This window comes from Sprattus sprattus (assembly GCF_963457725.1).
Source record: "Sprattus sprattus genome assembly, chromosome: 5".
NCBI lineage: Eukaryota > Metazoa > Chordata > Actinopteri > Clupeiformes > Clupeidae > Sprattus > Sprattus sprattus.
This window is the reverse complement of record NC_137924.1, coordinates 9,925,043-9,937,872: the sequence shown is the minus strand read 5'-3', so window position 1 is coordinate 9,937,872 and position 12,830 is coordinate 9,925,043.

Below are 12,830 nucleotides of genomic sequence, written 5' to 3'. Positions count from 1 at the left end.
TTTTCAAATGTGGCCAAAGTCTTACTATCAGCTGACTTTAAATTAATTTAAGGCATTGCAGCCGGGGCAAAATCAGCTTAAAGGTCAGCCAAGAGTCACCTTCAAGACGATAAGAAGTATTGTGTGATTGCATAAGTAATCACAAACTGTTTTTCTGAGGTTTTACTTATATTTACATTAAGTCATTTAGCAGACGCTTTTGTCCAAAGCGACGTACAAGGGAGAGACTATTACTATTAGAGAGATTGCTTCAGCATGACATATGTATGCTGCATACGTTAGCATGACGCAATCCAGCAATGTTCTTCTTAAGTCTTCTTCTGTTTTTTGGCGTCACTTCTGCTCTTAGAGCTTTTGAGATATTGACACCGCCCAAGCACTAACACGCTCGCCCTGATCCCATGCAGTGTTCTTGTAAAAATGTTTGCAATCCCCCTCAGTCGTTTTTTTTTAAATCATTTATCACCCCTTTTTTCAGTTGAAATGGACCCTTCGGTGAACTTTTGAAATCTTTGCTGCAATTCAAGAAAGCTTTCCGAAAGCAGCGACAATCGAAGAACATCCAATATGGCAGATCAACCTCACTGTGTTGGTAGCGCAACACCATTAAACGGAGCCATCCAAACATATTACTCTTCCTCTGCTGTTCTTTTCAAATAAATGATGATAGTACCACCAATGGGAATGAATAACAGTCTATATTTCAGCAGATGTTTTGCTTGTGTTAAATCACAGAGACAAGGTAACTTAATATCTATGATAGCCACTCAACTAATGTTGGCTCCAGCCAATAGCTAAAAAAGAAACATAACTTGGGCGCTATCAACATAGGGCACTAACGTTAATGTAATGTAAAGCTTACCTTGTATCTAACATTTCAACAGACTTCATGGACAGTCATCTGCTGTATTTTTTTTAAACCACTCATTAAGTAGCTAGCATAGTAGGCTTAAACAGTGATATATCAGTTTGTGTTGACATATCTGCTCCTACATTGACTTTTACGCACTACAACACACAACACAGGTCAGTTATGAATCTAAACATGTCTGTCACTATCATTTTTATGTAATATTTAACTAGTATCAACTGTGCCCAAAACATAAACCACGGAAATGGCAGTGGTGTAAAGTGGACACTTTTTGTCCAAAACTAATTTGGGGGAGAAGAACAAACAGACAAAAACAATGTGCACAATACATCAAAATGCTTAAAACAGCACTGTTCTGTATATCAGATCATCAGATCATCAGATCAAAAATAAGAATAACTATAATAACATAGAAATTGTACAACTTGTAACAAATACATTAGAATGAAAAACTAGTTCTAAAGAGGTGAGTCTTTAAACTCTTAGTAATACTCCATTTGAAAGGTAGTACCTGTTACTTATGAAACGTCTTGATTGCCATGTCTTGCTGTGGAAACAGGGCAGATGTTCTTCAGAGGAACTAAGTGGTTGAGTTCTTCATATGTAGATCTGGGTAAGGTCATTGCACACAATGAATGGAGACCCATCAACTCAATTTGAACATTGACTGATTAAGGTTTCTAATAGCAGAGTGTGTTGTCTGCCTATGTGTGCAAGGATATCAGTGGGTTATTGGTGTCACTGTGCCTCGTCAGATTATATTTATTGCTCATCCAACAGGTGGTAAGAGAGTCAATCACCGTTATCTGGTCTCAGTGGATAGGGTGCAAGGAGAGTGCAATACTTGAGAAGGAGCCGGCGTGATAATCAGTAGACAGTGCCCCAACTAAACCACTAGCCACTAAGAATAAAGAAATTCCAAAAAAATGGCCACACGGTTCAACCCTGACCTCTGTCCATCTGCTTCTGTCTGAACTTTGCTTTCTGGCCATAAAACTTTATGATGGGTCGAGCACAATATATCAGATTTACCAGACATTCCTCTCACCGCTCCTCTGCTCAAATAATGTTTTCAATAGAAGAGGGAATCTCTGAAGAATGTAGTAACATTTTTATATGTCTGCTTGCATTGAACCTCAGCAAAGGCGCTTGACAATGGCCAATGGTGTGCTGTAAGCTTGTCTTGCAAATAGGGCCTCACGATGATTTACAGTGCAGACAAATTATTTGATACATACAGCGGGTGAAATAAGTATTGAACACGTCGCCATTTTTCTCAGTTAATATATTTCCAAAGGTGCTATTGTCATGAAATTGTCACCACATGTTGGTAACAACCCAAGTAATTCATACATACAAAGAAAAAAAACAAATACATTCAGAAATTAAGTAATGTGTATTAATGTGAAATAACACAGGAAAAAAGTATTGAACACATGAAGAAAGGGAGGTGCAAAAAGGCATGGAAAGCCAAAAAAACTGCTGGAATCTTTCAGTAATTAGAAGGCAATCTGGCCCCTAGTCAGTGCAAATTAATATCCCAACTGATGGCCTATAAAAAGGTGTCTCATTACCAAGGTGTCACACAAGAAGCAACTCATGATTGGTAAAAGCAAAGAGCTCTCTCAAGACCTTTGCAACCTTATTGTTGCAAGACATACTCATGGCATTGGTTACAGATGCATTTCTAAACTTCTGAATATTCCAGTGAGCACTGTTTCGGGCCATAATCTGGAAGTGGAAAGATCATCATTTCACCATAAACTGGCCACGACCAGGTGCTCCTCGCAAGATTTCTGACAGAGGAGTGAAAAGAATTATCAGAAGACTTGTCAAAGAGCCAAGGACCACTCGTGGAGAGCTTCAGTAAGACCTGGAATTTGCAGGTACAGTTGTTTAAAAGAAAACAATAAGTAATGCACTCAACCCCCATGGCCTGTATGCACGCTCTCCACATAAGACTCCATTGCTAAAGAAAAAGCATGTTGAAGCTCGTTTAAAGTTCGCAGCACGAAATTTGGAAAAGCCTGTGAAATACTGGGAGAATATGGTCTGGTCAGATGAGAGCAAAATGGAACTCTTTGGATGACATAATGCACACCATGTTTGTAGGAGACATGGCACTGCACATCATCCCAACAGTGAAGTTTGAAGGTGGGAACATCATAGTGTGGGACTGCTTTTCAGCATATGGTACTGGCAAATGTCACACAATTGAAGCAAGGATGAATGGAAAAAATGTATCAAGACATTCTTAATTAAAATCTGCTGCCATCTACCAGGATGATGAAGAGGTAACGAGGGTGGACATTTCAGCAAGACAATGAACAGCCAAGGAAACTCTCAATTGGTTTCAGAGAAAGAAAATAAAGCTGCTAGAATGGCCAAACCAATCACCTGACTTGAATCCAATTGAAAATCTATGGAAAGAACTGAAGATCAGAGTTCATAGAAGAGGCCCAGGGAACTTTCAAGAATTGAAGCCTTTTTGTGTTGAAGAATGGGTCAAACTCACATCTGAGCAATGCATACAAGTAGTTTCTCCATACAGGAAGCGTCTTGAAGCTGTCAAAGGCTTTTGTACAAAGTATTCAATAAATATCAGTAAGCGTGTTCAATACTTTTTTCCTGTGTCATTTCATATTATTAGACATAACTTAATTTCTGAACTAATTTGTTTTGGTTTCTTTGTATGTTTGGATTACCTGGGTTGTTACAAACATCTGGTGAAAATTTCATGTCAATACCACCTTTGGAAATATATTTACTGAGAAAAATGGTGACGTGTTCAATACTTATTTCACCCGCTGTATAAGCCACAACTTGAACAGCATGCACAGTATAATAGCATACAAATCTGTCCATTTAGTCACATGTTGGTCTTTGACTACTGTCCTTGAGCAAGACACTGAACCCCAAATTGCTCCTAATGTGCAGTGTGCCATCAGTGGAAATGTAAAATAAAGCGTCCGCTAAATGACTGAATGTAAATGTATTATGACCGCCGCTGCGTGCATTCATTGAGGGGTTATTTATCTACCTCTCCAAAGTGAAGTAGGGTCAGAGCACATTACCCTAGCTTTTAGAATGCACATTACCCTAGCTTTTAGAATGCACATTGCCCTAGCTTTTAGAATGCACATTACCCTAGCTTTTAGAATGCACATTACCCTAGCTTTTAGAATGCACATTACCCTAGCTTTTAGAATGCACATTGCCCTAGCTTTTAGAATGCACATTACCCTAGCTTTTAGAATGCACATTGCCCTAGCTTTTAGAATGCACATTACCCTAGCTTTTAGAATGCACATTACCCTAGCTTTTAGAATGCACATTACCCTAGCTTTTAGAATGCACATTACCCTAGCTTTTAGAATGCACATTGCCCTAGCTTTTAGAATGCACATTACCCTAGCTTTTAGAATGCACATTGCCCTAGCTTTTAGAATGCACATTACCCTAGCTTTTAGAATGCACATTGCCCTAGCTTTTAGAATGCACATTACCCTAGCTTTTAGAATGCACATCACCCTAGCTTTTAGAATGCACATTACCCTAGCTTTTAGAATGCACATTACCCTAGCTTTTAGAATGCACATTGCCCTAGCTTTTAGAATGCACATTACCCTAGCTTTTAGAATGCACATTACCCTAGCTTTTAGAATGCACATTGCCCTAGCTTTTAGAATGCACATTACCCTAGCTTTTAGAATGCACATTGCCCTAGCTTTTAGAATGCACATTACCCTAGCTTTTAGAATGCACATTGCCCTAGCTTTTAGAACGCACATTGCCCTAGCTTTTAGAACGCACATTGCCCTAGCTTTTAGAACGCACATTGCCCTAGCGTTTAGAACGCACATTGCCCTAGCGTTTAGAACGCACATTACCCTAGCGTTTAGAACGCACATTACCCTAGCTTTTAGAATGCACATTGCCCTAGCTTTTAGAATGCACAATACCCTAGCTTTTAGAATGCACATTACCCTAGCTTTTAGAATGCACATTGCCCTAGCTTTTAGAATGCACATTACCCTAGCTTTTAGAATGCACATTACCCTAGCTTTTAGAATGCACATTGCCCTAGCTTTTAGAATGCACATTACCCTAGCTTTTAGAATGCACATTGCCCTAGCGTTTAGAACACACATTACCCTAGCGTTTAGAACGCACATTACCCTAGCGTTTAGAACGCACATTACCCTAGCTTTTAGAACGCACATTGCCCTAGCTTTTAGAATGCACATTACCCTAGCTTTTAGAATGCACATTACCCTAGCTTTTAGAATGCACATTGCCCTAGCTTTTAGAATGCACATTACCCTAGCTTTTAGAATGCACATTACCCTAGCTTTTAGAATGCACATTACCCTAGCTTTTAGAATGCACATTGCCCTAGCTTTTAGAATGCACATTACCCTAGCTTTTAGAATGCACATTACCCTAGCTTTTAGAATGCACATTACCCTAGCTTTTAGAACGCACATTACCCTAGCTTTTAGAATGCACATTACCCTAGCTTTTAGAACGCACATTACCCTAGCTTTTAGAATGCACATTGCCCTAGCTTTTAGAATGCACATTACCCTAGCTTTTAGAACGCACATTGCCCTAGTATCACCCTGTATCACTACCGCATTGTTTGGATGCAAGCCAAAGTTTGTGAAACACACTTATCTTGGAATGGAAAATATATTGTCATTTCACCTAATTCTTGCTAATTTTCTTACTTAATGCGGTGGTCATATTATGCACGGCTATGTGCTTGGCAGTATGATTAGTTTACTTTATTTACAGCTCAAAAGTTATTAACGTATGGAACATATTTTGGCAATAAAAGTTCTCCCTGGGAATCAAACCCATTTGGTATTGTTAAGACCTTGTTAGTCCAATTAGTCTACAGGCAAACTCATTAACAAGCCAATAATGTATACACATATTGTGCCAAAGGTGCAGTACAGGTCTGTTATTTGAAGTGGTAAATTATACATAGATGGTGAAACACATGAAGCATTAAAATGGTGAAGCTTAAGACCTGGCCTGCAACCCAACAGCGTGCTGGGTCAAGCTGCTGACCTGGTCATTCTGTTGAGGTCTTTTGTGCACCACTGATTCTTTGTCATGTAAAGGTTCTATTCCCTCCCCCTATGGCTTGAGAGCCAAAGGTCATGCAAGGCCAAAGCTGACAGACACACAAAGGGTCCTTGCAAACATTATTTATGGATTGCTCATGTTCAAGTGTAGTGAAAGTCCTAAAGGTCAGGCAACACTAAAGTGTGCCAAATGTGTTTGGGGGCAAAACTTGTAAAGGTGATAGGCAGATAGGTCACCCTTAGGGAGGACTACTTCCAGTCAAGTCCAGTAGAGGTGTGCTCACCAGTGTATGTCTTGAGACCCATCACACGGTTGCCACCAGTTTCTCATTAAACCAGAGGGTGTTTGTTCAGAGCCACTGTTTGCCTGCATCCATTAAACTCGTGGTTACACCCCAGTAGCTTCTCAACAGGTCAGTACAACATTGGAGAAATTGAAACAAAGAAAATAATGCCCAGCATTAAATATCAATGTTGTGTTTATCTTCCCTTTGTTAAAACATATTTTAAGGCTATATGTTATAGCTAATAAACAATCAATGCACTAACTTGTCAAATCATTTAAATAGTGGAACTACTTCTCTTTTTTACATTCTATTGCTCACCTTTAACATGTAACGAATTTAAATGTCCACCAAATGCGTACAGCAAACCGTCACGAGAATTCACTGAGACATTATTTCTGTCAGAAATGGCCGACCTCTTCTTTAAAACAGCATGACCAGCGTCCAGAAGCCAGCCCACAGTAAACTCACACCCACTCTCTCAGCACATTGTGTACCAGATGGAAGTCATCAACTTTTCCATGCGAAGCCCTCTCAGTGGCATTCTCTATGTGTCCAAGTGTTTTGGGCTGGGTTTTGGTTTGTTTGTTGGCTTCGTTGTTTGTCTGTTTGTGGCTAAGGGAGGCATTTATTCTTACTATGGACAATGCACAGACCATTGACCAGGCAGTTGTGCATTGTCTTCTCGTTATTCCCTTGTTATCATCCCTACGGCTCCTCCTTGTCTGCCTCGTACTTACATTTCCATCAGCAATCCCATCAGGCCACCTGGACTGAGAGAATACTTGTCTTTGTTTTCATGACATACTTGGTCACAGGTCTACCTACAATCCATACTTCCCAACAGCTTTCTTCAAGCACACTGCAGCCGAGAGAGAGAGAGAGAGAGAGAGAGAGAGAGAGAGAGAGAGAGAGAAAGAGAGAAAGAGAGAGAGAGAGGTTGAGTAGATGACCTCATCACCAAGGCATGAATGGGGAGAGAATCAACATGGAAAAATGCTAGTCACACAGGGAGACCCCTAGACCCCTTGAGCACTAGCTCTGTGCACATCTCTGGATACCTGGCACTGTTTGCCATCTCTCATGTTTTTCTAGCCAGACGGGGCCTCTATGATAGTGAAACACTTTCTCGTTTGACTCTTGTTGTTTTTGTCAGTGATGCATGTAGGCAGGATTGTGCACATATACCTCCCTCACTCACAGCTAGTGGGCTGTGGGATCTTGCTCATAATTTCAAGGCTTTCTTTTGCAATAACGAACATGACTGGAGGAGCTCCTCATAAAATACACTGTTGGTTCTATAAATATTTGGCATGTTTTGCATTGTGGTTGGTAAGTGGTTAATCTTCTGTTTGGAGTGTCTGATCACAATATCTACCCTTCAAGTAAAACAGTAAGATGAAATAAATAAGGATAAGACAAGAGCAAAGATATAAAATGTTCAATAATTTCCCTCATAAAAAAACAGGCTTTCAAATATACTAATTTTCATACTAATTTACTATGTATTACAATTATTTCCACTAGACAAATAGTAAGTATGCCCAGAATAAATCTAAAGTAGTGGTTAATGCGAACATTATATGTAGCTCTTCTCAGCTTAATGCAAGGTTACCCTTTTCGGCGGGAAACTTCTCAAAGATCGATATCAATATTACCCTAACCAACCCCCGAACTCCCTTTACCTCTTACCATCTGTTACGGCTTCTGGGGGGAGGAACTGGGTGGATCTGTCTGTTTCCATGGCAACCCCCTACCCTTTTCCCTAAATGTGTTGGGGAGCCTTTGTGTCCCGTGCCCTTCTCTCCCTGTAACTCGAGCAGTCTTATGAGGAAAACAGGACAGGGCAAAAAAACTGCTATAAAATCACCTTCATCATAGCCCCCATTCCATGATATCCACTATAGTAGCAAGTCTTCCAAACAGCCAACCTCTGTGCCCAACCCCCATCCTTAAGCCTGTACCCCCACCCCCCCAACGTACCAACCCCCACATTGACACACATACACACCCACACACACACTGAACCGCCTCACCCGGGGCCGGCGGGAATCTTTCACCCTCACCCCCTGCTCTTTTCTTTATTACTATTTCTCTTTCAAGACCATGTGCTCATTCCCAGTCACCTCCAATCAACCAATCTTAAGAATTTACCTTCAATGCTTTTGTTTAGTCTGCCTGCGAGTACCTTACAGCTTTAAAATGGCAATGTTATATCAAAACATTGAAAAACTGGCTCAGTAATCACCCTAGAAAACTAGCCTCCAGTACAGCAGTGACCATGTTTATCCACTTAGTTGGTTACTCCCCATTTTGCCGGCATAACATTGATTTTAATGACAATTATATTAATTATATTGTTTCCATTTAATCAGTCAATAGCTCATATTTATCCTTTGTTCAAACTATAGTACTAATAAACACGAAGCAAACAATAGCTCATATTTATCCATTGATCAAACTAAAGTACTAATAAACACGAAACAAACAATAGCTCATATTTATAGTTGATAAAACTATAGTGCTACTAAACATGAAACACAAAGCCATAAAGCTTATTGTAATTGAAGTCTGCCCAATGCCTGGATATTCGTCGAATGTAAAGACCAACTGAAAGAGTGTGTGAAATTATTTATAAGCCTGTGCGTCTGAGTCAGAGATCATGAATCAGTACAGAGGCTGCAACTGGGTGCATACATAATACTACCAGAGACACCTGGTAAATATTAAGACGATTGGCACCTGACTCCACATCGCCGTAGAACTGTGAATTAACAGTAACAATGGGGGGAATGTTTACTATGCAAGTTAATTACTCTAATATGTAGACAGGCTCTCTATCCAAAAGCTGCAGGTGTTTCTCAGCACATGTGTGTTTCATAAGCACTAACTGACCACAGAAGTTCACCGGTATTCACTTTCTTCCCGATCAGAGACATGTACGACTTGTGGAATTACATGGTCTCTTTTAGAAAACAACAGGGGTAGCAGTAAAAAAAAAAGCCACAAGACTACAATGGTGTAGACTACTCATCTGACTGAAAAGGGTAATTGGATAACCCAGTTCCACCACAAATACATACTTAGGCTACATCATGTCTTGTTAGGACAAAATCAGACGTATGACGCCTCGTAAAGAGAGACAGAAAAGGAATTTAAAACTTGATGAGGAAGCCCCCCCCCCCCCTTACTCCATGTGACTACTCTTGGTATGTGGTGAACACAAATGGAACTCAACAGTGGGATTAATATGACAAAGCCTCATAGTTCATGTTGGCATGGTGATAGCGTCAGGTATGTGCCAGTAGCATTAGGGCTTTCAGACCACCCGCTCATCTCTGCTGCTTCAAAAGGACCTCAGAGTGGCATGAGTATTTTCACAATAAGTCACAAGAGGAGGGTGCTGCAATCCCTCAGCCTTTGTGCTTTTCCATCCCCACCAGTGACGCAGTAGAATCTGTGTGAGTTACACACACTGCACCATGAGTGAGCTGTTCCTCAAAAACACACAGTCATCAGGGGGCCAAATAACACTAATGCACAAAAGGTCTCCTCAGTAAACAGACACACACAGCTCGTATTTCATACCCTTCAAACACATGACAACTAGTACATTCTTAAAATCAATCTTGCATAAACCGGATGCTATCGTAGAGAGATTTCCTCTATTATTGAGACATTTCTTTTGGCTTGCATTTGACTCTAACTTACGCCAGGATACATTTCAGGGGTGCCTCAAAAAACTGCTGAGCCCGGCTCCTTAATGGGGAAGCTGCGTGTTGTCACGCAGAGCCATAGTCGAACACGTTCTGCTGCAGAAGTAACTTTGTGGCAGCATGTGACGTTGTGCAAAAGTCTGCACTTCTCTCTCAGATATTCTTGGGGAGACACCACGAGTGGACATTTGTGCTCAACCAGAGACATCACTCTCGGTCATGGCATTTGACCTGATTTCTCATCTCTGAAGACACAGACACACTGCCAGTTCTGCTAGTGCTTGCAGAGTGGGGGAAGCCATCAAGGTTAAAGTAAAGAGCTACGTGTGTTTATGCGACGAGGGACCTCCTGATGAGTACCGCTATTAATCAATGCATGTTTTTCACACAATAAAGCTCCACGTGATGCTGCACAATAGAGCTCTGCCAACAGAGGGAAGGGGTGTAGAAATTCTTTTGTTGCCGAGTGCGAACAGTGGATATTAAACACTACAGTGTAGCTGCATGATTTTGGCTATATATCAAAAGACTGAAGCAGAGGCACAGATGACTACTAGCATACTAAATCATGTCACAGGCAATTGATGATAACTATTAATGTCGTTTTGCACAAAGTTCCTACAGTATTACATTTCAGTGATGTGAACAATGTGCTAATTCACTTCCAATGTCTACCAAACGAACAGCACCTGCTTCATATTTCTGAGAAATGCTGCTGCAGCCACACACAAAGCCCCATGCCTGATAAGATTCCCATGCTCTGCAAGAGATTCATATAATGAACTATTGGCATCGCAGAGGAATTCCAGTAGTTAAATAGGTAATCAGCAGGTGGTGTGAATGCTTGTCTTTGTTACTGTTGATGTCAATGGCATTCACACATTTAGGGGCTTTAACCGCCTCTATTAACACATGTTTTGCAGTAATCACTTCAGATTGCCTGTAATTCTTCCTCTGACTGCTGGCATGTTTATGTAGATGTGTGGAACTGGGAGGAAAGGAAGTGCTTTTGTAGGTGAAACGGAAAACAAAAGGCCAAGCTCCATAAACCACTCCACTGCCCTGGCCGACACCATCCCCAAAATATGTGTGGTAAGAGGAAAAGACACACTCCAACAACTTCCGAACATCCTTTCAACAGGAAGAGGGTCTGCTCCCATTCAGCCACATGGCCTAATGAAAAACAGTGTGCACTTCCCAGCTGGCACAAATCTCTAATCATTAAATCATCCATTGGCTTGTATTTCTTTTGCTGCTCTCTATGTTATAAAAGTGTATGTGTGTTTATTGCTTAAAGTAAGCCTGCCTTTCAGCTAAATAGGCATGTGTTGACTGTAAAACCGTCTTTCCAGGGCACAAAACACACAATAGGCCGAATCAATATCAGATGTCCTACAAATGCCACACAAGAGCCAAGCGTATGAGATAAACTAGCGTTAAGGTAAAGGACACCTGTATTAGTCTTGAAAACGTCACATTTTGTGTTAAAAAGTTTACTTTAGGCTATTGAAAACTGACTCCACTAATAAACCATCTTTTCTTAAAACGGACGTGAATATCTTATATGCGCAGTTAAACCCCCTTACCTGTTCTAAAATCAGCGCAAAGCACGGACTCGCGGGGCTTATTGCTTTTCTAAACCTGTTACTACACATAATTGATATGGTTTCATAAATAAAGACAATTCAATTTAAGAAACAATAGTTTAATGATAAACCGTCATTCTTCCGCCACTAAAAATTATAGTTCCTAAATAAATCGTTGCCACGCAACCCTTGAAGCAACGCAACAGCCAGATGGAACACTGGGTATGAAATGCGCTATATGAATGCCTTGCCATTCGCTGCGCAGTAATATGGAATGTAATCAGGTCAAATTGTAAGGTAATGCTGGATTTTACAACGGCTTTTAGCCAATCACAATCAAGGATTTGAACAATCAGGTTTAGAATTAAGCAATAAGCCCCAAGAGGCCGTGCTTTGCGCTGATTTTAGAACAGGTAAGGGAGTTGTTAGGCACGACGCGAAGCGGAGTGCCGTTAAACCCCCTTACCTGTTCTAAAATCAGCGCAAAGCACGGACTCGCGGGGCTTATTGCTTTTCTAAACCTGTTACTACACATATTTGATATGGTTTCATAAATAAAGACAATTCAATTTAAGAAACAATAGTTTAATGATAAACCGTCATTCTTCCGCCACTAAAAATTATAGTTCCTAAATAAATCGTTGCCACGCAACCCTTGAAGCAACGCAACAGCCAGATGGAACACTGGGTATGAAATGCGCTATATGAATGCCTTGCCATTCGCTGCGCAGTAATATGGAATGTAATCAGGTCAAATTGTAAGGTAATGCTGGATTTTACAACGGCTTTTAGCCAATCACAATCAAGGATTTGAACAATCAGGTTTAGAATTAAGCAATAAGCCCCAAGAGGCCGTGCTTTGCGCTGATTTTAGAACAGGTAAGGGAGTTGTTAGGCACGACGCGAAGCGGAGTGCCGTTAAACCCCCTTACCTGTTCTAAAATCAGCGCAAAGCACGGACTCGCGGGGCTTATTGCTTTTCTAAACCTGTTACTACACATAATTGATATGGTTTCATAAATAAAGACAATTCAATTTAAGAAACAATAGTTTAATGATAAACCGTCATTCTTCCGCCACTAAAAATTATAGTTCCTAAATAAATCGTTGCCACGCAACCCTTGAAGCAACGCAACAGCCAGATGGAACACTGGGTATGAAATGCGCTATATGAATGCCTTGCCATTCGCTGCGCAGTAATATGGAATGTAATCAGGTCAAATTGTAAGGTAATGCTGGATTTTACAACGGCTTTTAGCCAATCACAATCAAGGATTTGA